This window comes from Protopterus annectens, chromosome 8.part0, assembly GCF_019279795.1.
Source record: "Protopterus annectens isolate FY-2018-M chromosome 8.part0, PAN1.0, whole genome shotgun sequence".
Taxonomy (NCBI): Eukaryota; Metazoa; Chordata; order Ceratodontiformes; family Protopteridae; genus Protopterus; species Protopterus annectens.
Genome location: NC_056741.1, coordinates 363,879,044 through 363,904,864, shown reverse-complemented (window position 1 = coordinate 363,904,864; position 25,821 = coordinate 363,879,044). Strand labels below are relative to the sequence as shown.

Sequence of the window (25,821 nt, the reverse complement as noted above, 5' to 3'; positions counted from 1 at the left end):
AAAAAACTTCATTAAGGTTAAGAGGACAGGAGACTTTTATCCTCTTTTTATTTGTTAAGGTCATAGTTACATTACCTAAAAGGAGGGAGGAAAAAGTAAGGCTCAGGAAATTACAGACCAGTTTCCATCAATGATGATGATGATGATGCAAAGATTCTGATGAAGTCTTAGCTAATATCTGGAGGGGCTAATTCCCAATTTAGTTCATTGCAGAGTTATTTTAAAACAGAAATCACCCAATATGGGATCAGTGCCCCTTAATATAAAAAAAAGACATCTGATTCTGTAGCATGAAGTATTCGTTTTGGTATGCTACAGGAAGTAGTACTGTAATAGACCTATGTAAACTATATAAACGTATTAGACCCTCCCAAAGTAAAACTGTTAATTAGTATGAATGGGTTGTCTGAAGTTAACTAATTTGTTCTTATCAGCAATAAAAATTGTACGTCAAAGGCAGAGACTCTGTTCAAAGATGTCAGTGTGCTGTTGCAACCAATTTGTGATGTTTGTAGATGACTGCAAGCTAATTTATGTCATCTTAATGAGGTAATGCCAGAAGTGCAGAGCTTTTTTGAAAACATTGCTACCTACTCAGAATTACAGGTCTGCTAGTCAAAGCAAGTTACATTAGGGTGGTGCAAACTAAAAAAAAAAATCAGGGGCTAGAAGTTAAAATAATCAGTATAATAGATCCCTAGGGCTTAAAGGGATTGAATTGTGGGAGGAGTTGAGCAGAACTTTCAGTCATTAAGGGGGGGGGCACCGAGTTATTAGAAAAGTGAGGGGGGTGAGGGCATTGTCTGTGCCATCTTGAAGGATTAATATATTATTGAGGATGTCTGCCATGTAGCCCATACACCTTAAGGCATGTTCCATCACTCACCAGTGGTAAATATGGGGTTCCTATCACGTCATCGAACCTTTACAAGTTCGAACCACATATGGTCAAGACCATAAGTTCGAATTTGTAAAAGTTTGAGCATGTGAATGGAAATCTTCATAGGCAAAGGTTTCCATTCTGTTCATTGTGGTGCGATCTCAGAGTTGGTATATTTAAGTAGAGGGGGTGGGGGTGAAGGGGGGCATGCCCCCTCCTTACAACAGTTCATTTTGTTGTCCATTGTGGTTTTTTTTCTTTTAGGTAGTCGAAGTTATGTAACTTCGAACATAATGATTCGACCATTATGTGCTTGAAGTTACATAACTTCGACTATGTGATATAGACCCGTAAATGTTATGTTTCTTCAAAAAAAAAAAAAAAAAAAAAAAAAACATGATAGAACCATGTGAGAAGTAGACCAAGTACAATAGATAATAGCAGACCAAGTACAATAGATAATAGGATGAGGTGTGAGAGGCGTATGGGGAGTGGGAAAAATAGCAGCTTCCAACATTAGTGTATTCATTGTCCAAGAAAAATAATTAATAATTGGTGGATGGTTAATTCTAGTATGGCAGTACAGAGGCAGAACTGATATTAGAGAAGAAACAGGAGAACAAGGACTGGATGTTGGTTTCTTTGTTGGATCCTTGTGTGTTACAGCTGCCATGTAGCCCATACACCTTAATGCATGCTCCAACACTCACCAGTGGTAAATATGTTATGTTTCTTCAAAAAAAAAAAAAAAAAAACGATAGGACAGTTCACTAACAGGGATTTTGGAAAGAATGGGTTTTGAAGTAACTCTATGCTTTAGAAAGAAGAGAAAACGTTGTAAGAATCATGGAAAAAGGGTAGAACACTTGCTTCATGGAGGTTACGGGAATTCAAGACACAAGACAGCCTTGTAGAGAGTTTTTTTTAGGAATGGCACGTGGTTAAGATATAGGCAGATCCTGTCTTTGTTACTGATATGCAGGGATAAGAACTGTGAAGTGTTAATTTCAACATGCACTAAGAAGATGAGATCCCGGGAAATACAAATTAAGGCAAGCAGGGAAAGGTATGAGTTGGATAACTTAAAAGGATACCCTGCAATGCAGTTTAGAAAGTTGAAAGTATGAATGGGATAAATTGAAAGGATACCCTGCAATGCAATTTGAGAAAGTGAAGGTATGAGTGGGATAACTTAAAAGGATACCCTGCAATACAGTTTAGAAAGTTGACAGTATGAGTGGGATAAATTGAAAGGATACCCTTCAATGCAGTTTTGAAAGTGAACTGGCCAGCCTAAAGGAAAGACAGAATATTGTTAAAAAAGTTGCTGTGGAAATAGATGAGTTGGCAGAAAACATAGGAAGTTATCCACAGAATAAGCAGGTTCATTAAAACAGGGATCACCAAATCAGGGCGCTTCAAAGATTTCCAAGGCCACTGAGTCATGTGACCATCTATAGGATGCCAGTACCCTCCCCCAGGCTGCACATCATTCTTGCAGAATGGCCATGCCAGTCAATCCTGGAGTAAATTTACAGTTATCCATCCAGTCATCTAAGGTTAAATTTCAAGGAAGATAGTGACTCACACTGCTTAACGTACATTGAAAGTTTTTTTGCAGAGGCTTGGGATATGCTGGGTTATAAAACTGTCCCTCCAGTTGTTTTATTTATCTATTGGTAAAGATTGAGGCCTCTAGTTCTGATTATTGGTGAATATATTTGATTTGCAGATATATAAGAAGTCCAGGAAATTCTTATCATATATGAATAAATCTGAGTTATTTTATGACTAAGTCTGGCCAAATTATTAGAATGATGAGAAGTAATTATATACTGAACACGGATAACTATTAGTATAGGGCTACAACAAATGCTTAAATACAGTTTGGGACTGACGTTGTCATAAATCTGTTCCCATAAAGTCTGTGATTCAGTCACGCTATTCCCTTTATTAGCAAACAATAAGCAGGAAGATGTGTTGTTAAAGTCCTGTTTGGATAATAGTCTAGCATATCTTTTTAAAACATTCATTAAACTAGGTACATTAATATCCTTATGCAAGAACTACTTAAATGCAATATGTAAGTGAACTATTACTGAAATTTGAATAAACCACAATTTCTGGTAAAAAGGCAGTTTGATTTCAACAGGGATAGGGCCTAGAATCCATAAAGATGATTTCCTAGGAAGGGGTTTTGACAAGACCGCAGAAGCCAACCCTGAGATAACAGGCCATAGAGGCTGAGTCATGGCACATTGTCAAAGATATGAAATTCATTAGCAATATCCAATGGACATATGGAGCACATCCCTGAATATCTATATGCTCTATCTAGTGATTTAGCAGGTGTTCAATATCCTTGCTATATCAATTGTAGTTGGTGGGCCAACAAGTGAGGGGTTTTGATAGGTACTGTATAACCTTATATTGAGTGTCAAGGGTAGCTCAGCAGTCTCCTTCTGAGAAGCTTTCAATATGTTCAGTTAGGTATTGAAAAGATTTATCCACTGCAGGTTTAGATAATAACAAATACAGGTGTGACACATTTAATTGTTGAAGGGACAATTTGGACCCAGGATACATGTTTAGTGCTGCTTGACTGGAAAGCAGTTGAATCTTAAACCTACATTTAGAAAGGAAAGAAAGAAAGGCATGCCTTAGTTGGGGAATTTTCCAGAAGTCTGTGGTCAGGATCTGGGTATGCACGTAGATAGCCTTAGCTTTGACCACCATGTGGCCACATTGGTGAAGAAATCCTTTTATGATGTGAAACTTATAAGTAAGGATATAGCATTTAATTCCAAAAAGTTCATTATCTCACTGTACTCTGCCCTTATCATACCAGTTATACAATGGTCTCTTCTGTATGTACCTGACCAGGCATATGCAGCAACTAGTGTAATCTCAGAAGTTCCTTCCAAAAAGAATACAAGGTGTAACAAACGTGTTATGTAGACTGTCTTAAAGCCCTTTGCCTCTACTCAGTCTCCTGTAGATTACTGAGGGATGATCTATGCCTGTCTTACAGGATATCCACAAACCTCCACATTTATGAATCTCTTGCATATTTGTAAGTCAAACAGTACAAGAAATACAAAGTCTAAGAACCTGAATTTGTTTCTGTGACTTAAAAAAAGAACATACTGGTAAGACAGACACATGTCCTAGGGACTACCCCTTGTATGGAACAGGCTTTCCATCCAAGTTTAAGCACAACCTAGACCAGTAGATGGGAAATATGAAATTTACACTGGGTCTGGCACCCATGTCCCTTTTGGCGAAAGGTAGCTTATAAATGCCTGGCCCTCAATGTCCTATTTGGATACAGGATGCCATTATTCTTTTGGGAAAGCTTGGCTAGGCTTGGAAAGGTCCCCTGAGCCGTTAATCTTGTAACAATCTATGAAAATAACCATTTTGCAGGTGTGAAAAGGTGGCAAAACAGCTTATTGAGTTATTACTAACAAGTAAGTCACCTATTTTGATACCAAGTTGGATCCATGATTTCCAAACGAAAGGTTTGTTATCAATTTTTATAGCAATGTTTCCCTGTATTGAGGCATTGGTATGCCAGGCTCCCAGATCTGGAAAGTGATGGCAAACCTTCTTTAATTCTTTGTGTTCCATTTCAAGCATAAGCCATCTTTTAAAATAACAAGGCAGATGCTTAGAATAACAAAAGAGGGCCTGGTGTGATACACAATTTAGAAGTCTTGCAACAAACTGAGACCAAGGAGAGGGGGATTTAATTGATCCCATATTAGGGAGGCATGTAGTCGCCTCTGAGATGCACCTTACATCTTGGATGCTACCTCCTCCAAATTTCCTTGACAGGAATAATATTTGATATGGCAGTCCATATCATTTCCCATCCCAAACAAACTGCATCATTAACCTTTGGATTCTAAGAAGCCATTTATGGTGGGATGGACTGACAAGTGCCTGAGAATATAGTAGATTCCCACAGAATATCATTTGTAATGTGGAAATTTTACCCCACCATGAAAAACCTAATCTTCCCCAGGAATGTACGGACAGGAATAGAGAGTCCCATAATGGTTTTGAGTTTAATTTAATCATATGCTTACATATGGTGCTTAGCTTTGAACCTAAATAACAAGGCGGGGATGTACACCAACTGAAGGCAAGAGGCATCTCCTTTAATTTAAATGATGTTCATAGGTTCATAGGTAGGTACTAGTCTGTCGGCCCTGGGGCCTATACAAGCCCAGCCAAAAAGGTACACTGGCTTTTGCCACCCAAGAAAATTATTTTCCTGTGCCACTGTCGAGCAGAGCCACAGAGGTGATCCTGGGGTGAATTTCCTATTTCCCATCCAGTCATCAAGATTTTTCTTGAAGAGTGCTAATGAGCAGCTTTGTTTGATATCGATAGGTAGTTTATTCCAGATTATGGGAAGTCTCTGGGACAGGAATCTATCCCTCCAACATGTTCTGTTTATTGTGGTGACAAGGTTTAGGTCCCTAGAGCATGTAGCTCGGAGAGACTGGGATTTCTTTTAAGTGGAGTATGTCCAGCAGCTCTGGATTTGACATAGCTTTGTATGTTAGGCAGAGATCACCTCTGAGTAGGCGATATGCGATGGAGTAAAGCTGGAGTTTTTTGAGACGGTCTGCATAGGGCATCTGTTTGAGGCCAGTAATCCTCTTTGTGAGGTATTTCTGCGGCCTTTCCAGTTGATGTAGATGTCTTGTGAGGTACAAACCAAAAGAGGCGCTGTACTCTATAATGGGTCTAATGAGTGATGAGTAGAGGGGAACAATGACCTCTTTTTTTTCTGGAAGAGAAACCTTTTGTGATGAGGTGTGCCACGCAGAAGGATTTCCTGACTACTGTGGCAATGTGATTATCAAAGGAGAGACTACTTGTCTGCCTGTGTCCCAAGGTCTCTTATCACACTTTCAGTGTTAAGTATACTACTGCTTATGTTGTAGTTCATGGGTACAGAGTTTATACCAGAGGGGATGACAATGCACTTTTTGGCATTGAGCTTGAGGGCATGGCTTTGACACCAGGTGTCTGTTTCAGTGAGGCCCTTTTGTAGGATGTCCACATCGTTAGGAGTTTCGATTATGGCTCCTAGTTTGCAGTCATCTGCAAACTTCATTAGCCAAAGACCTTCTTGTGTTAGCCTGTACTTTAGAGAAGTAGACACTAAACAGGAGAGGACCCAGGACTGAACCCGGTGGTACTCCACTTGTCACTGGTCTGAAGTCAGATTTGGAGTCTGCTACTTTCACAGTGTGGGTTCTGTCAGTGAGCCAGTTGGCAATCCATCTTGTGACATAGGGATTTATACCTAGTTTAGTGAGTTTATCTATAATTCCAGAGTGGGGGGTGGTTTCAAAAGCCTTGGCAAGATCTAGATAGGCTGTGTGAACCACCTTACCCTTGTCTATGGCTTTGGTGACTGCTTCAAAGAAGTCTATCAGGTTTAGGAGACATGATCTGTCTTTTACAAACCCGAACTGGGTGGGGTCCAGAGTTTGGAGATTACCATTGTGTTTGTTTATAAGTTCCATGATGATACGTTCCATAGCCTTGCAGACCAGGCTCGTCATGCTAATGGGGCGGTAGTTCCCAGGGTCCGTGGTACTTAGGTGGGTTGCCAGTTCATTCTGTAGTTCATGTAGAACACAGCCTGGGATGTTGTCTTGTCCCATGGATGCTGTGTTCTTGGCTTTGGAGAGTGTGGTTTTTACCTGTGCAGCCGTGATTACAGGAGCTCTGCATTCTTCCGGTACAGAGATGGGGTCTTTAGGGGGTGTGAGGGGGTGTGAGGAACATATCGACTGAGAATAGCTCTGTCTTATTTTGACTGACCCTAAGGACCAAGAAACACAGTAGTTATCTAAAAAGTTTGTTATGTGGGGGATATCATTGATTGGTTGTGTGGTTAAAAGCAGACAGTCATCTGCAAAAAGAAAAATACAGGATTGAAACCCCATCAGTTCCCATTGATGAAGAACTGAATGCTGTTGAATTAATATGGCTACAGGCTCAATGGCTAATATAGTCAAGGGGTTTGAGAGAAGGCAGCCTAGTCTCGTGACTCTGCATAAAGGGAAAGATTGTGATATTGTCTTGTTTGACAAAACCCTTGCAAAAGGAGATTTATAAAGTGCTTGGACACATTTGATAAAAGGCAAAGGGAAACCAAACCTAATTAAGACATACCATAGACAATGCCATTTGATAGAGTCAAAGGCTTTTTCAAAATCAACCAGTACTGCCACTGCAAGATGGTTATAGTTCTTAATCATCTGGAGGTATAACAAGAGTCTGAAACTGATCAGCACTGCATCGTTTTTTTTTTTTAAAATGCCCACTTGTGTAGCATGTTATGAGTGAGGGGAGGAGGCTACTTAACCTGTCTGCAAACATTTCGACATATATTTTAGCCCCTGTGGTAATCAGGAAGATAGGTTTGTAGTTAACGACTGATGAATGGTCTTTCCCCAGTTTAGGTGGAACTCTAGTATGTGATTCATGCATGGAGGTGGGCATAGAACCTGAATCTTTTATGGTGTTGAAAAGAAAAGTTAGAGTTATTAGAAGTTGGGTTGTTAGTAGTTTATAAAGATCTGCTCCAAATCCATTGGGTCTTGGTGCTTTCCCTGAAGGAATATTCTGTATATGCAGATAATTTCTTGTGGAGTAAAACTTTGATTAAGCTGGTATTTATGATCTTGGGTGGCTTCAAAATTTAACTGCTCCTGAATGCTTGATTTTAGTTAACTCGCCTTTTTTTAACAAAGATGTGAAGACAGCCTGCTGCTCTTACATTGGGATCAGCTAATTTCCTTTCTTCTCTGATTGTGTTTGCCTGCAAAAGTCTGTAAGACACTGAATGAAGAGGCAGAGCTTTCAGCCCCTTTTGGTAGCTCGAGGACTTTAGACCTATGATCGTTTTGGTTAAGAACCTTTTGGAATCATTCTAATTCTTTTGATAGGTTTAGTGAGATTCATCCCAAAGGGTGCAGTGCACTCAGTAATTGAACTGATCAATGCTAAGTGTAAAAGAGTGAGTTAGCTCTTTAAACCTTGACAGTATTCCTTTGGCAATTAACTGGGCTAAATAAAATGGTTCAAAGAAAGGGGAGCTGTCAATCTAAGTGACAAGGTCCCTGACTACAATTTCATTTTGCAGCAGTTTGTTGTCTTTATAGTATGATGAAGGAAAGGGTTGTCTACCAAATGCAATGGCATACTCATTTTACCACTTAGTTTGGGCCCATTTTTAGTACACCAAAGGTTTACTAGACAGAGCTCATTTTGAAGGGTTGGGTATCGTAGGGTAACTTTACAACACCCCCCCCCCTCCTTTTAAAGTCATCTTAAAACTTTGTTAGCTAGAGGTCTTAACTCTCTGTTTGGGAATATGAGACTAAATACCAAAAACTTTTAATGAGACATATGAGACATCTACAACTTGCACTGTGTGGTTTCTGTCATTCTGCAATATTGTTACTATTTTTTTCTAATTCCAATGAATATTTCAGGAGAAGTGGGGGGGGAAAGATGCCAGTTATTTGGCGATATGGCTAGGTCACAGAAAGACAACCATATGCTTTGGGAGTTCTCAAAGAACAGGGATTGTCTGGAAAAGAATCTTAAGGAATCAGAACTCATTATTTTGAGGGAATGGAAGTTTTTGTTGTAGGTTCATCGGTATTTACCAGGCTATTGAGCCTTCAGGATTTTATGAAGCATAGCAATACATTCTCATGAGGTTTTTAGCACTTATATTTTATGTACAAATAATCCAAAGATGAGAAGAACATGTATGTGTTGCCCCTACCCACTTGGGGCAAGTATGCAAAGCCAGAGATGAATTTTCTGTTACCCATCCATTCATCCTAATTACATTTGAATAGTGTAAGAGAATTACTTTGCTTTATGTAGAGAGGAAGTCAATTCCAAGGAAGTGGAATTCTCTGTGATACATACTGTCACTTTTGTGTCTGGGACACGAATAAAGAGTCTTTGCGGGTAGCTTACAAACTAACAACTATGATCATGCATGCTCACTCCCTGGCTGCACCTTCAGAATGGTACTAGGGGTTTGCACATGTGGGTTATATATGTTTAGGTACAGCCTCACATGCTTCTTAAAGATACAGCACACACTTTACACTATGATCTACATCCTCTGTCTTTGAGAAATAGATTGTGCAATTGTTATGAGACTGTTTGGCATGCAAAAATCAGAGGTTACCCATAGTCATGCATTATGCAATATTAAATATACATGTATGCACAATCAAATGCATGTTGCTGCATATTTCACACTTGGATTAGATGCTTTATACAATATTAAATATACCTGTTCGAATCACTCTCTGGAATGGAGTCAAAATTTTGAGCACATTCTGGTCTGGAAACAGAGTCTGACTTATTCTTCAATTTACAGTCCGCTTCACAGATACAGTGTTGTGATTGCAATGATGATTGTGATTCTGGTACAAGAAGAAGATGTTTGTGATTCCTTCTATACACCACTCCTTCGGAATTAACCAAGTAAGATCTCGGCTTGGCACAGATGCCTGTAATCTGTCCTATTCAATCAAAATATTTTGTTGTTTGGATTCGTACCATCTCTCCTTCTCTCAGTGGATGAAGTAATCTGCTCAATCAGTTGTAACTAGATTTTTGGATATTACGCTTCTTAAATAATTGAGCTTTTATGGTTTTAGTATTCTTAGATTTAGGCTGCAACAAACTTGAAAAAATAGGTAGTATAGTTCTAGTTTGCCTGGAAAGTAGTCTCTGAGCAGGTGAGCCAAGAATATCATCATGGGGTATGTTTCTGAGATTAAACAAATTCAAGAGTACATTGGTATTGTCATGTTTTGACCTTTCAGGTAATTGCTTTGCACTCTGCGCAGCTCATTCAGCTAGACCATTGGACTGAGGATATTCAGGTCTACTAGTGATATGTACAAGTCCCATTCTTTTGCAAATTTCTGAAACTGGCTAGTAAATTGAGAACCATTGTCCGAAAAAAGTTTGTGTGGACTACCATTAACTGAGAAATGACAGTTCAGCTTAGTAACAACAGCAGTTGAGGTTAGGTTAGATAGCAGATCAATCGCAAACCAATTCGAATAAGAGTCTACCAGAACTAAGTAGTGTTGATGGTTCCCTCAAAGATTTCAGTTGCTACAGTAGACCAAGGTAGTTCAGGAATTGGACTTACCTGAAGTGCTGCTCTTTGCAAATGCAATCTGGTACTACTACATACTGAACAAGAAGAAAGAACTCTATCAATATCTTGTGGTAATGAAGGCCAAAGTCTTAATTCTCTTTCTCTTCTCTTGGAAGTGGACCCTGGGTGACCACGATGCAAAATCTGGATATATTCTTGTTGTAAGGAGGCAAGAACAACAATTTTAGGACCTTTGAAAATAATGCCATCTTCCATCAGCAATTCAGCTCTGTAAGGAAAATACATTTGCACTTCAGGTGATCCACTAAATTGCTGTGACATCCATTCAACATTAATAAAGTGACTTGAGCTTCTGTATAACGGGATCAGTCTGACTGTGATCTCTTAACTCATCAAGTCTAGTGGTGGAAAAATTATGCACTAACATCATGTCAAAGTCAAAAGTTTCTGCGTTAAGCTGTTCTGTTGTAATTCTGAGAGATCTGAATAAAGTATCAGCCAGATAGAGCAATTTGCCTTTAGTGTAGACCATTTTGAAATTGTACTTTTGCAATTTGAGCATCATTCTCTGTAATCTCGCTGGAGTGGAATGCATAGGCTTCTTTAGAATAGTAACTAGAGGTCGATGATCAGTTTCAATCTGAACAGTTCAACCATAAATATAACCATGAAACTTGGAGCATGCAAATTCTATTGCAAAAAGTTCCTTTTCAATTTGAGCATACTCCATCTCAGTTTGGGTTACTGTTCTAGATGCATAGTCTACTGGTCTGCACTCTTGAAGCATAACTGTGCCTAGACCAAATTTTGAAGCATCACAGGAAAGAGTAACTGGTTTGTTCACATCATAGTATCTTAATGTAGGTGGGGTGGCAATTTTCTGCATAAGGTTTTCAAATGCCTTCTGGTGCTGTTCCAGCCTTGACTATGCAACATTTTTGCATGTGAGCCCTTTTAAAGTTGCTGTCAACTCACTGAAGTCTGATATAAATTTGCTTAAATAGTTGGCCATTCCCAGAAAACGCTGTAAAGCTTGCACATTATCTGGTGCTGACATTTCAAGAATAGCTGCTTATTTGGTTGGGTGTGGTCTCAAACCTGTACTTGTAAACAAATGTTCTTTGTATGTAACTTCTGGAAGTCTGAATTTGCACTTCAAAGGATTGAACTAGAAGTTTACTTCACGTGCTCTGTCTAGAACTTTCTTGAGGTTTCTGTCATGCTCTCCTTCACCATTGCCTCCAACCAATAGATCGACTATTATGATACATGGATAACCCAATAAAATTTATTCCATTTCATGCTAGAATACTTCACTTGCAGAACTTATTCCAAATGGCATTCTTAGGAATCTGTATCTGCCAAATGGAGTACGGAAAGTAGTTAGAAATGAGAATTTGCAATCAAGCATCACTTGCCAAAATGAACTCTTTGCATCCAAAACAGAAAACACAGTGGCATTTGGTATTACAGCTGCAACCTCTTTGACTGTGCATAACGGCCTTTTTAATGCTTTGTTCAAATCTCTTGGGTCAATGCATGTTCTGATTTTGTCTGAGTCTTTTTTGTGAGCGGCTGCCATGGCACACCCATTCAGATGGTTCTGTGACTGGACAAATCACACCTTGCTGCACCATTTTATCCAACTGAGCCTTAACTTTATCTTGCATAGGTATCAGAACTCTTCTTGCTGGTCTGACCACTGGAGTTACCTCTGGGTCTAACTTCATGGAATACACAACTGGAAATTTGCCTAACTTGTCATCGAAAACATCAGCATACTCTGAGAAAATGGCTTCTGAAAAATTGGAACTTGGAAATGCACTTATGCTATGAACTTCTTTAGCAAAAGAAAGCAGATTCATTCTTATGTTATCTTGGAGACCCAGTAAAGATTTAACTGGTCTTTGGACTATGTTGAATAATAACTTGTAATGTTTTCGGCCAAATAACAAGACAGTATCACTGAAACTTCAGTTTGAATTTCTTCACCTCTGTAAGCAACAAGTCTCGCACTACTGGTTTCATTGAGTTGTTCCTTAGTTCTCAGTCTAGCAAATATGTCTGCTGATATAACATTACACGTAAGGTTGTGCACGTTTGTGGGTTATATATGCGCATGTACAGCCTCGCATACTTCATAACGATATAGCACACACTTGACACTATGATCAACACATATCTAATCCTCCAACATAAAAACACCCACAAGGGCAGATATCAATAAAAATAAGGTGAACACCACAAAGTACAGTCCACCTACAAGCGAGTGAGCAATCTCAGTTTATTAATAAAACAGGACTAAGCACTTTCGCCAATAATCTGGCTTCTTCAGAGTCCTCTGAAGAAGCCAGATTATTGGCGAAAGCGCTTAGTCCTGTTTTATTAATAAACTGAGATTGCTCACTCACTTGTAGGTGGACTGTACTTTGTGGTGTTCACCTTATTTTTAATAATCCTCCAACATGTTCTACTTATGTTACAAAAGAGATTTAGATCTCTTGAGCAAGTGTCTATGCCCTCATTGGACTTGCAAATGCACAGTAGGTTTGACAGAATATGGTGTGTTGAGTCTTTGTACACAAGGGAGAGGTTGTCCCTCAAAAGGCTGTTTGACGTTGAGAAGAAGGATAAGAGTTTGAGATGGTCTGCATAGTTTTTGTGATTTAGGTCCTTGATGTTCTTAAAAAGAATGTGCTGCGGGCATTGGAGATCTGTGAAATGTTCGGACAGGTACATACTGAAGGGGCGTTATACTCAATGATCAGCCTGATAAGTGCAGAATACAGTGTAATGATCACATCTCTGGGCCTGGATGCCATAGCTAAGTAAGAAGCTGTACAATGAAAAAAAGCACATACTTGCAATAGTAAATAAGTGGTAATCAAAAGTCATTTAATTTCCTACATAAGTTCCAAGGTCCCTAACTATTGGATCAGTTTTCAGTGGTGTATTGTCAATGTGATAGTTACAAAGAGCTTCTTGCTTGCCGAAGGATAAAGTTACACATTTCCTGGCATTTAGTTTTAGTCCATGGTTTTGATACCAGCTGTCAGTTTGGAAAATGCCTTCTTCGAGGATCTTGGTGTCCTCTGGGGAATTTTACGATGGGACCAAGTTATAGATATATGCAAACTTGATCAGCCATAATTCCTTGACAGTACATTTGACCTCCAACAAGTAATGGGATGCATCATTAGTGACAGGTCTTTTGGCAGACGTAAAGTAACCCACCTTAATTTTCTAGGTTCTATTTGTGAGGCAATTTGCTATCCAACAAGTTACACAGGGATTAAAATTTAGCTGGGTAGTTTACAATACCTGAATGTGGGATGGTGTTGAATATCATTGCAAGGTCTAGATATGCATTATGAACTGACTTACCCTCACGTATTACTTCAGAAGCCTTCTAGAAGAAGTTAACTAGGTCATGTAGGCAGGATCTGCACTTGACAAATCCAAACTGGCTTGGGTTGAGAGTTGGTAGGTTACCTATGCACTTATTTATTAATTCCATAATGGTCTCTTCCATATCCTTAAAGATGAGGTTGGTCAGACTTATGTGTTTATAATTTCCTGGTTCTGATGATACTCCACCTTTGTGCAGAGGGATGACAACTGCCATTCTCCATTTGTTTGGCACAAAGCCCATGTGGAGGCTGACATTGAATAGTTTCTGCAGGGGGTCTGATGGGTCCTGTTTCAGGCTATGCAGTAAGCAGTTTGATACGGTGTCTGGCCTCAGATAAGCAGTGTTGTTGGTCTTGGATAGTGCCTTGAGGACTTGTTCATGTGCGATTTGGGTTGTGGGTGATATGTAGATGCAGGCATGTGATCTGGGAATGGTGAAGGGGAGGGGGTTGAAGTTGTTTATAAATATATTCTGTAGTAGATTGGTTATGCCTTCTTGTTCTAAGTATCTGCACAGTACTGGGCATTGTTTCTAAGGTTTCTAACATAGTTAAAGAAGTCTTTGTGGTTGACTTTTGACTGAGTGGAAATTTTTGCCTTATATCTGGCTTTGGTTGATTTTTTTTCAGGTCTGGAGTTCCTGCTTAAGTTTAGCAAGAGTTTTATTTTACATCTTGAGAGTTGCATTTCTTTTTGCATGCAGTCATTTTTTTTTCTTTTTTTAAAGAGCTTGCTTATAATTGGGTTCCCTCAAAGAGATTTATTTTTAAATATGACTTTGCATTTACTTCAGTGAGGGGCAGATGCATCTATGCAGCTATTCACGCATGCATAGAATTCTGCAATAAAGCATTCTGCATAAGCAGTGGGGTCACTGAGTTGGAAGGGGATGTTGAATTTAGCCGAGTCACCACTTAGCTTCTGTAAGTTAGCCTTGGCATATATGTGTCTGCCTTCAGTCTTAAGGAGAATGTGAATGATCTGTGGTCTGATTTGACCAGGGAGGGATTTGCAGTTGGTAGGGAGCAGAGTTGTCCCATACTGGTGAGGACCAAGTGCAGGATTTGATTGCCCCTGATTAGCATGTGGAGTAACTGTTCCAGAGAGTTTGTATTGATAAAGTTCAGAAATCTCTGAGCATACATGTTAGAGCATGTATACATCTTATACATTTACTAATGTTGGTAGAGTACTTGAAGTCCTCTAGGAGAATGATGCTTGACTTAATGCGTAAGGACTCCATGCTACTTAGACAGGAGTTATAGTCTGAGGGAGATATGGATCATAGGAGGTTAGTAGGCTAATGGCCCCAGGGCCTTTACAAGCCTAGCCAAGTTCAACCCGTGTTCCCAACTGTGTCTGGTTCATGCAGACATTACAATCGGCACCTATTGCCCCTCCCCAAGAGGGACACAGGTGGAGTCCTTGGGGTGAATTTCCAGTTACCCATCCAGTCGTTCAAATTGCACTTAAATAGAGCAAATGAGGGGCTTTGTTTAACATGAATAAGAAGCTTGTTTCAAATCTAAGGCAACCTCTGTGAGACAAATCTCTCTCCAGCAAGTTCTGTTGATGTCACATACCAGGTTAAGGTCCTTTGACTGAGTGACCTGTGTGCCATTTGACTTGCAAATGTGCAGCATTTCTGTCAAAGCTGGGTCAAAGATTGCTCTATATTCAAGGCACAGGTCACCACTGAACAGTCTGTTTGACACAAAGTAAAGTGACAATAATTTCAGTCTGTCTGCATAAGACAGATCTTGAATTTTCTTCGTAAGGAATCTTTGTGGTCTCTTCAGTTGCAGCAGGTGTTTGGAAAGGAACATACCAAAGGGGGAAGGTTGTACTCTTATTATTAGCCTGATGAGGGAAGAGTACAAGGGGGTTATAACCTCTTTTTTTCTGGAGGCAATGCCCTTGCTTATGAGATGAGCAATATAAAATGCCCTTCTTACCACTGTGGAGACATGGTGATCAAAGTTATAGTTGTTATCAACCTGTGCGCCCACATCTCTCACCACTGACTGTGTGCTTAGGGTATTGCTATTGATGTGGTAGTTTGCAGGAACATCACCCCTGCCTAAGGGGATGATAATGCATTTTTTTTGCATTAAGTTTAAGACCATAACTTTGGCACCAGTCATTACTCTTCATAGTACCTCTTTGCAGAATGTTGACATCGCTAGGGGTTTCAATGATCACTCCCACTTTGCAGTCATCAGCAAACTTTGTCAGCCACAGTCGTTTAGTTTTAGCCTGTACTTCTGAGAAGTAGATTCCGAACAATAGGGGTTCCAGAACTGAACCCAGTTGAACACCACTGGTTATGGGTCTGCTGGAGTAGGTGGAGTCTCCTCTTTTGACCGTATGAGTTCTATCAGTGAGCCAGTTTGCAACCCACCTGACAATATATGGGTTGATACCCAGCTGGGTGAGTTTATCAATGATGCCTGAGTGGGATATTGTGTCAAAGGCCTTGGCTAAGTCTAGGTAGGCCGTATAAACAGGTCTGCCCTTGTCTAGGGCATTGGTGGCTGTCTCAAAGAAGTCCACCATGTTTAACAGGCATGATCTTCCCTTTTGACAAATCCAAATTGGGTGGGGTCGAGCATTTGGAGATTTCCTATATCTTTGTTAATAAGGTCCACGATGATTTGTTCCATGGCCTTGTAGATAAGGCTGGTCAGGCTGATGGGTCTTTAGTTCCTGGGTTCTATGGCTGCATCCTCTCTATGCAAAGGTATGACATTAGCTGTTTTCCATTCCACTGGGAAGAAGCCAGTGCTTAGGCTGTGACTGAAAAGCGTGCTCAATGATGATGCTAATTTCTGTTTTAACCCATGTAGAACAAAGCCTGGGATGTTGTCTGGTCCAATAGAGGCTGTGTTTTTGGCCCTGAAGAGGGCATTTAAGATCTGCTCCTTAGAGATACTAGGTGGGGGACACGTGGTTAGGGATGCTTTGAGGTATGTGTGGCAGGGACAGGGGTGATGTTTTCACTGAACCTGTTAGCCAGCATGTTTGCTATATCCACAGGTAATATATAGTTTGCTATATCCACAGGTACTATATATGTAGTACCATTAACTATGAGCTCAGCTCATATCTGAGCCTTAACGTTTAGGTTACGGATGTAGCTAAAGAACACCTTGTGGTTATCCTTAGTTAGGGAAACACATTTGGATTTGTAGTTAGCTTTGGAGGACTTCACTAGGAGTTTTATTTGCTTGTTTAAGTTGAGGAGGGAGTGTTTCCAGTTTTGAGACCATTCCTTCCCGCTCTTAGCAATTTCTTTCTCCTATGGTATAGCCTATTAATGGCAGTGGTCCACTAGGCAGGTTTGTTTTTATTTGAAGGTCTTGCTTTGGTTGTATCGGGTATGGCAGAGTCAATACAATTGTACAGCTGTTTGTATAAAGCATTGGTGTATAACTCAGCATACATGTCTGTTTCATCACTGTGGGGAGGGGCTATGAAGCTATTTATGTCGTCACGTAAGGGGTTGTAATTGAACTTAGAGAAGTTTTTTAGTCTATTTATTGCTAAGGGGGGGTATTGTGTTATAGTTATTACAGCAAGACTTATTTGTGGTCGGATCTCACCAGGGATGGCCACACACTGGGGCTGGTGCAGCAGTCTCACATGTTGGGGAGCACCAGGTCCAGGATGTTTGAGCCCCTTGTGGGTGTGTCAGACATCTGGATATGGAATGGTCCTATAGTTAGCCATGATGTGATAAGGATCTCTTCACAGGCTGGTGTTTGAGTGTCTGTGTGTGTGTGTATATATAGATATATATATATATATATATATATATATATATATATATATATATAGATAGATAGATATATATATATATATATATATATATATATATATATATATATATATATATGTGTGTGTGTGGGTGTGTATGTATGTACATATATATATATATATATATATATATATATATATATGTGTGGGTGTGTGTGTATGTATGTATGTACATATATATACGTGTGTGTGTGTGTGTATATATATATATATCTATATATATATATATATATATATATGTGTATGTGTGTATATATATATATATATATATATATATATATATATCTAGAGAGAGAGAGAGAGAGAGAGAGAGAGAGCAAATGAGAGGGGAGACAATTTTGGCTCTCCTTTGAATGACACCATCAGCTAAGACAATTGCTGAAGTCAGTAAGCTTTTGTTTGTATTGCAGCATCATTCTTGGTGATCGAAAAATGCTGTACAATTCTAGGTTATTACCTGTCTGTGATATATATTCCAAGAGCTTCATCATGTCTCTTTTTCTTATGGTCCAGGAAGTTATGTCTCAAGTCATTTGCACTCAGTGCAAGGACTTGAGATCCTGTGTGATGTGGAGAATGTGATAGTGACTGTGCAACCCTCTCCTTGCACAGCCTAGTTAGCGGTGCATCAATGTGTCTCACAGTGGAGTCGCATATGGCTATGATGTTGGAGTGTGAGAAGGTTTGCCTTATGGACTTTTAAACTGGGATACTGACTCTTTGATTTATGCTCCAAGATGGGTACTGCCAATGTTGTGTGTTGGTGAGGCTGATGAGTATAATTGTTTCTTAGGTTACATTTAGGAGGCCTTTAGGTTTAGTATCTCAACATATGTAGGTCTACATGTTTGATCTGACCTACGTATGATAGGTTTAGTGTGGTGCTGTAGGTCTATGTGTTTAGTTTGATCTATCAGTGATAGGTTTAATGTGGTGCTGTAGGGCTACGTGTTTGGTCTGACCTATGTGTGATAGGTTTAGTGTGGTGTTGTAGGTCTGCATGTTTGGTCTGACCTATCAGTGATAGGTTTAGTGTAGTACTTAGGTCTACGTATTTGGTCTGACCTATGAGTGATAGGTTTAGTTTGGTACTAACAAATTGCTTGTTGTTTGTAGTCTCTTCATGTAAGGGTTTTGGCTCCTACAGCGTTACATAACTGGATCACTCACAAACTGTGTCATTTTGTTTTAAGTAGTAGGTATTTTTTAGTAAACATGAGACAACTGCTACATTGTCACAGGATGACAATTTCACTCAAGCTCGCTACAGAGGTGGTCAGAAAGTACAAGTCCAGGGATACAGGTGTTTACTAATGTGGGCTGATGGGGGAGTAGTGCCCATGAGGTTTGCAGTTGATTACTAGGGTTTATATTAGATGAACAAAAGTTCATCTTGGCGAACGCTCACATGAGCGAATATCCAGGTACTCAAAACTGCAATTGTGAGTGGCTGCGCCCCCCACACCCCCCTAAATATATATTCCAACTCCGAGGTCACACTACAGTGAGGAAAGGGCAAATATTCCCATCCTCACTGTACCGTGATCTCACAATTGTGGTTTCGAGTTCTGCAATATTCGCTCATGTGCGCGTTTGCCAAGATGAACTTTCATTCATCTAATATAGACCCAATTACTAGTGTGCTATATTTCTGGTAATGGAGATAATGCTGGTCTCAACACAGCTGCATGCAGCTAGGAATCAGTAATCGTTTCTTCTTTCACCAAAGATAAAAGAGTAACATTATTCTCAATCTGCTTCTTGAGAAGTAGGATTAATTGTGATGTTGCTAGGTTCAGTACACTTGCTATAATCGTCTCTTGGTAGGTACCCTGAATAGAACCTACATCAGCTGGATGCAACAGACAGCCAAGCTGCACAGAGGCCCTGAAGAGGGTCTCAACCAAAACTGCAACCAGGCCATTCACTGAAGTCCCTTATATACTGCCTAATCTGAAACCAGAAGGATTTAATGCCTCTCTGCTCCTTCTCACACTACAAGCAAAGAAGTAGAATTATTTCCAAGCTGGCTCTTAACCAATTTTCAGGCTTTATAGTGTTTGGAAACAGAAGCACTACTCCCAAGACGAGATCATTCAGTACCCAGTAGAATGAGCAGATGAGATGAGACTGAGATGAGCTTCCAAGGTCAGTTTTACAGTAAGGGTGAGTAGGTCAAAAGCCACCAGCATTTGTCTCTCAGCAATTGCAGCTAATTAAGAAACCTTATTTCTCAGCTCCTCCCATTAATTGGGTAGACTTCATTCCTTTTCAGTCAGTGAATGGAAAAGGACTTTTTCCTAAGTGACCCTAGCCAAGAACTTTTAAAACTGCAAGAAAAAAGTTTCAGGTAAATCAAAATTAAAAATAAAACAAACTACAATATATTTAGATCAAAAAGGAATGGAAGTATCAAAATCTTAAATGGAGAAGTTCAGTCCAAAATGCAAAACAGTTACACACAAGTATTAGCCTCACAGCAATTGCAGCTAGATTTAGGTAGGATGTGAAAAGGAGCAGTGTATTACGCAATTAAGACTGTAATTCAAATGGATAGGAGGATGGTTAAAAGCCTGATTCCTCAGAGATGGAATGCAGTGTTATGCAGAAATAGAGAAACGTTGGGTAAAATGTCTTACACAGGAGGGTACATATGGCAGTAATAACTCAAGACAGAAAGGCTCTGTTTAGAAATTAATAGGAGGAGGACGGGGAAAGATAATTCTCTAATGTTCAATCAGAGTGTGGTTAATCTGAATAATTAGGTGTTCCTTGTAAATGTCTTTTTGATTGGGTCATAGAAAGTTAACAGTTGTGACTGTAGCTCATTAATATCCATTAAATGTTTTGACAGCACAGAAGGATACCAAGTTAGACAAACAGAGTAATACTTGATCAAATTGCAGGGGCATTACAGTATTCTAGCCCTGGGTTTACTGCATCATTGCATTACAATACTGCCCCATTGCAGGGGTAGGGTGTTAGTTTATAAGGGAAGTTCATCATCATACCTACATCACTAGTTGGTCATAGATGCATTGGGAGAGAGGACACATGAATGTTTTTCCTGCTGTTGTTGCAACCTTGTTGACACAGCCTTTCTTTGCAGATATGAAATACACTGTGTGATTTAAAAGCTTTTGTTAGCCTCACTGGACACACCTTCTAGCATGTGTGTGTGTGTGTGTGTGTGTGTGTGTGTGTGTGTGTGTGTGTGTGTGTGTGTGTGTGTGTGTGTGTGTGTGTGTGTGTGCATACTTGTCAACTGTCCAGATTTTTGCCACATATTTTTGGCCTGTTCCTCGTAAAATTTGAGGTTTTCTGGCAAATAACTGAGTCATTAGATAATGTCATACATTTGAGTTTCAGAGATTGTATAACGCAAACCGTGTTATTCTGGCAACTTTCTAAGTTTATAAAAGCAATATTAGGCTTTGTCCAGATTGCTTGTGCTAAGAGGTTAAGAGCTACGGTATGCACATGCTTATATCTACGTGTGTTTTATTTTCTGTAAAACAGAATTGTCATTTCAAGTGGAAAAATTGTTGGTGTATTTCCTCTCTAATGAAAAGGTACATTTCAACAAAATCTTTAAACACACACACACACACACATATATATATATATTTACATTTTGTTTACCGGGAAAGTACATTCGGCAAAAAAGAGCCCATTTTCAATAGAGGCCCGGGGAGAAAAGCTCCTTATACATTTAAACAATAAACCATTATCACATAGTTTCAAGAAAATAACAGCATGCAAGAAAGGTAAAACATATAATAAACAGTAAACCTTAGGTAAACAAAAGAATTATAGAGTAACATGCCCTAGCAGAGCCTTTAAAGGCAGTATCAACAATTACATTAGAAGTTTATAAGCGTAATATAAAACATTTGAGGTCTACTGCTGCCTGAACTGTATTTAAGAATTATAGAGTAACAAGGTATACTGGGAAGTAGTTTAAGGTATATAGCAAGCATGACATATTAGGGAATGAATAACATAAGAAAGAGACAGGTAGATAAGAATAGTGGAGATATAGTATTGGAATGAGTTGAAAGGAAGGACAGTAGGGAAATAGGGGTAAGATGTGGAGGGATGTCAGGTGGGGTGAGAGTAAGAGCATTCCCAGTGAGAAAAGAGGTGGGAATGGAGCAGGTCTTGAAGGTGGAGTGGTTGTTACTGGTATGAATGTGTGGTGGAAGGGAATTCCAATGTCATGCTAGGGAGAAGGATAATAGAAATATACTTGGAGTGTGTGTGGGTTTGTATACTTCTAGCAGATTCTGATTGTTGGACCTGAGTAGTCTATCAGGATGGTGCATTTTGACAATAGAGGCGAGGGAGGGGCAGTGAGCGGGTCTAAAGATGAATTTGTGTGCATTTGATACTTGGATATAGGACAGATACTTTTAGCCAGTTCAAGGTGTCGAGGGCATTGCAATAGTGAGAGGAGGATTTGGATCCGGTAGCAAACTTAGCGATTTTGTTGTAGCAGGAAGATAATTTTGTCTTTAATGAGGATTAAAGGTTAGTAAGTAACAATATATATATATATATATATATATATATATATATATATATATATATATATATATATATATATAAAGGGTCTATGTTATCTAATCGACTGCTCAACATTGACAGCTAAGGGTTGAAAACTTACAATCTCGAATGGGGCCAGGTAGGCAAATTCTTTCATCAGGAAAGAATTAGCTTTTTTGCTTGGCCATTATCAGGAATTTGCCCTTTCCCCAATGTAGAGTGATCTCGGAGTTGGTATATTTAGTTAGGGGTGTGTGTGTGTGTGTGTGGCACATCCCCCCACATTGGGGAGGTGTGGGGGGGTGAAGCCCCCACTTTTTTACGGCTTGGAAGTTTATGTTAGTGTGGCATGGCCAAGTGAATTCTTTCCCAATGAAAGAATTCACTTACCTGGCCGTTCGAGATTGTAAGTTTTCGACCCTTAACTGTCCACGTTTAGGCATTCGACAAATTGTGGTCGATTAGATAATATTGACTATATATATATATATATATATATATATATATATATATATATATATATATATATATATATTGACTATATATATATATATATATGTACTTCCGAAGTACAAGCAAACACAGGAGGGTTATGGCTGACAAAGTTTGCAGATGACTGCAAACTGGGCACCGTAGTCGAAAACACATCTGACACAGATATCCTTCAGAAGGGTCTCACAGAAACGGATGACTGGTGCCAGAGCCATGGCCTAAAGTTAAATGCCAAAAAATGCATAGTCATACCCTTCGGGAAAAACAAGGTTACCCCTAGCTACCATATAGGTGGTAATCCCCTGAACACAGAAGAAGTTATCAGGGAACTGGGGACCCAGGTTGACAGTAGCCTGTCATTCGACACCCATGTAGCTAAAGTAGTTAGGAAGACCTTCTACATTGCCCACCTTATCATGAAGGGATTCACATCTAGATCAAGGGAGGTCATAGTCTCCCTATACTCATCACTCATCAGACCAATGATTGAGTACAATGCCCCATTCGGAATGTATCTGACCCGACACTTGCAGCAGCTGGAGAGGCCACAAACGTTCCTCACCAAAAGGATAAAGGGTCTCAAAAATCTGTCCTATGCTGCCCGACTGAAAGAACTGCAGCTCTATTCAGTCGCTTACCGCTTGCTCAGAGGTGACCTTTGCCTGACATACAAGGCCATGTCTAACCCAGATTTGATGAATATGCTTCACCTCAAAAAATCTAGATCCATCAGAGCCACAAGGACTGGAGACTTAAACCTCGACACGGCTATTAATAGGACGTGCTGGAGGGATAGATTCATCACCCAAAGACTCCCTATGCTGTGGAACAAAATCCCGGTATATGTGAGGCAGAGAACCTCGCTGGCCTTGTTCAAGAGAAATCTTGACCAATGGATGGGAGATCGCAGATATACTCCAGGGATTACCTCAGTGTCACTGCTAGACAGAGGCACAGCAAAATAATGGGTATAGTTCCCCATACAAAAGGGGTGGCGTAAGCCACAAAACTATGGGCTAGGCTTATAAATGCCCTCGGGCAGATAGCCTAGTATGAACCTATGAACCTATATATATATATATATAAGAGCTATATATATTTTATGTATATATATATATATATATATATATATATATATATATATATATATATATATAAATCTAATCTATATCTATACACACCACACACACACATATATATATATATATATATATATATATATATATATATATATATATATACATACACACACACACACACACACACACACACACACACACACACACACACACACACACACACACACACACACACACACATACATATAGTGAGTCATAAGCCCATTAAATAATGTTAAGTGTCAAGGAAAAGGGGCCATTTTAATCTTACTAGCTTATCTAGTTAAAGAAAAGAAATATGTCGACTTGAATAAATAAATCAAATAGTTTACAGTGAGAATTCATAACACTTGCTTTTGTTCAGGTATCTCAGATATCCCCATTTTCTAGGGACATTCATAATTTTTTTTCAACATTTTGTTCTAAGTTAACAGTACCAGCATCTTAAAAGTGTCCATCATTTGGAGTTTCTTTCCTTAATTATTTTTTGCTTTGCCCCTAATTTTGAATGCAATAGTTGAAAGCTATGAAAATGTTTCAGTGTTTCTTCCAGTCATCAGTGCTAAATGAATGAATGAATGAATGAATGAAAGAAAAATATACAGATGCTTCAGTGATTCTCCCAGTCACTGTTGATTGAATATAAGAAAAAGAAGTATGGTTTATTTTCATTTATATAAATCGAACATTACCAGGATAATTTAATAAAGTTGTTTCTTGTTAAAAAAAAAAAAAAAAGAATATAAGAAAAAGAAAAAAGTTAAAATAAGTACCAGCATTCCCAAAACATGTTCTAGACTACCTGGTGATCCTACAAGTTTGCTGTAGGTGTGTGGTGTTTGTAAGTAACCATATGTGCAGTTTGCAGTACTCTGGCATCCAGTCCAAAGTTAGTTTCTCTTTCTTGCACCCATTGAGCGTCAAGATAGGTCACACTTTCCACATGAGCATGAGTTAGGTAAAGCAGTTTTCATGGAATGAACGAATGAAGCAAATAAGAATGGCATTATTAGAACAGTTTGTCATTTTGATATAAAGCCAGAATGGTAACATATTAATTTAATGTGTAAAACCCCACACTTTGCTGGACACTACCAAATTTATTTTTATCTTTTTTTTTTTCAGAGCAACAAACCGAATTCCTTAGCAGTTAAGCAATGTGACACACCTTGGACAAAAGTGTAAGTTCTCATTATTTTTAAGTTCTTATATTATGTTTCCCATGGGCGGCCACGGTGGTGCAGCGGTTAGCGTTGCCGCCTCACAGCAAGAGGTTCTCCAGTTCGATTCTCGGCTGGGGTGCCTTCTGTGTGGAGTCTGCATGTCCTCCCTGTGATTGTGTGGGTTTCCTCCGGGTGCTCCGGTTTCCGCCCACATCCCAAAATCATGCAGTAGGTGGATTGGACACTCTAAACTGGCCCTAGGTGTGAGTGTGTGCCTTCTGTGGAAGGTTGGGCTGGCAACTCGACACCGTAAAACTCCACTGCCAATCATGATCGGACAGATGATCCACTGTGGTGACCCCTAACCTGGAAAAGCCGAAAGAAGAAGAAGATTATGATGTTCATCATGTTTCACTGCTGCAGTCATTACACTTGGGTTATCCTGCCGTCAGGCTGTCCCGCAGTCGGCCAGAGTTCCAAAGTCTTGGTCCGGCGTCGGTTGCTGTCGCCTCTTCCCTGACGTCAGTGCGCCAGGGGTATATAAGATGCAGCCAACGCCATTTTCTTCAGTCTTTCTTGACGCGCTGTGCCCAAAGCAGAAGCAGTTCGCAAGTGCCGGTCGGCCGACTCCTGAGATTTCAAATTCGATTTCAGATCCAAAGTCTTCAATAAATCTAAGTACCCCATTGGGGAAACTTTTTCTTGCCTCAGACCGATGTCAGTAATAGTTAATAATTGTATTTCTTGTGGGAAGCAAATACCTCATAAGGATTTTCATTCTTACTGTATTCCATGCCTAGGCCCAGATCACGACATCACTAGTTGTCGGTTTTGTGCTAGATTTAACAAACGCACAATTAAACATTGGTATGATTTTGCATGCCATTATTTTGGCCGAAGGTTTAATTATACCATGCCATCGGAGCAACCGACGACTGGAATTCACAAAAAACGTATAGATAAGGATAAGGACAGGCATCCGAGGTCCAAAACTGACGACGAAGCCTCTTCTTGGCCAGTCATTGGTTTGCCGGTTCTCAGTGAGGTGCTTTCGCAGCCCCTGACACCCACTACCTCAGAGCTACAGGCCCTGACCGACTCCCACATGGAGTTGCCTAGGCCTCTGGATACTCAAGGTGTAGGGCCTATGGAGACTAACCCTTCAGATGGGTCCGGAGCCGCTGAGCAGGCTTCAGCTTCTGA

General features: G+C 39.6%; 1 protein-coding gene across 2 annotated transcripts in view; it reads left to right on the top strand.

The window, feature by feature from the left end:
• Positions 1-25,821, top strand: part of LOC122808811 — a 2,021,113-nt gene that overhangs the window by 725,784 nt on the left and 1,269,508 nt on the right. For both annotated transcript variants that reach the window (XM_044079872.1, XM_044079871.1), the window contains one exon: positions 24,581-24,636. The gene's annotated coding sequence lies outside the window, so the exon portion shown is untranslated. The remainder of the gene's footprint in view (positions 1-24,580; positions 24,637-25,821) is intronic.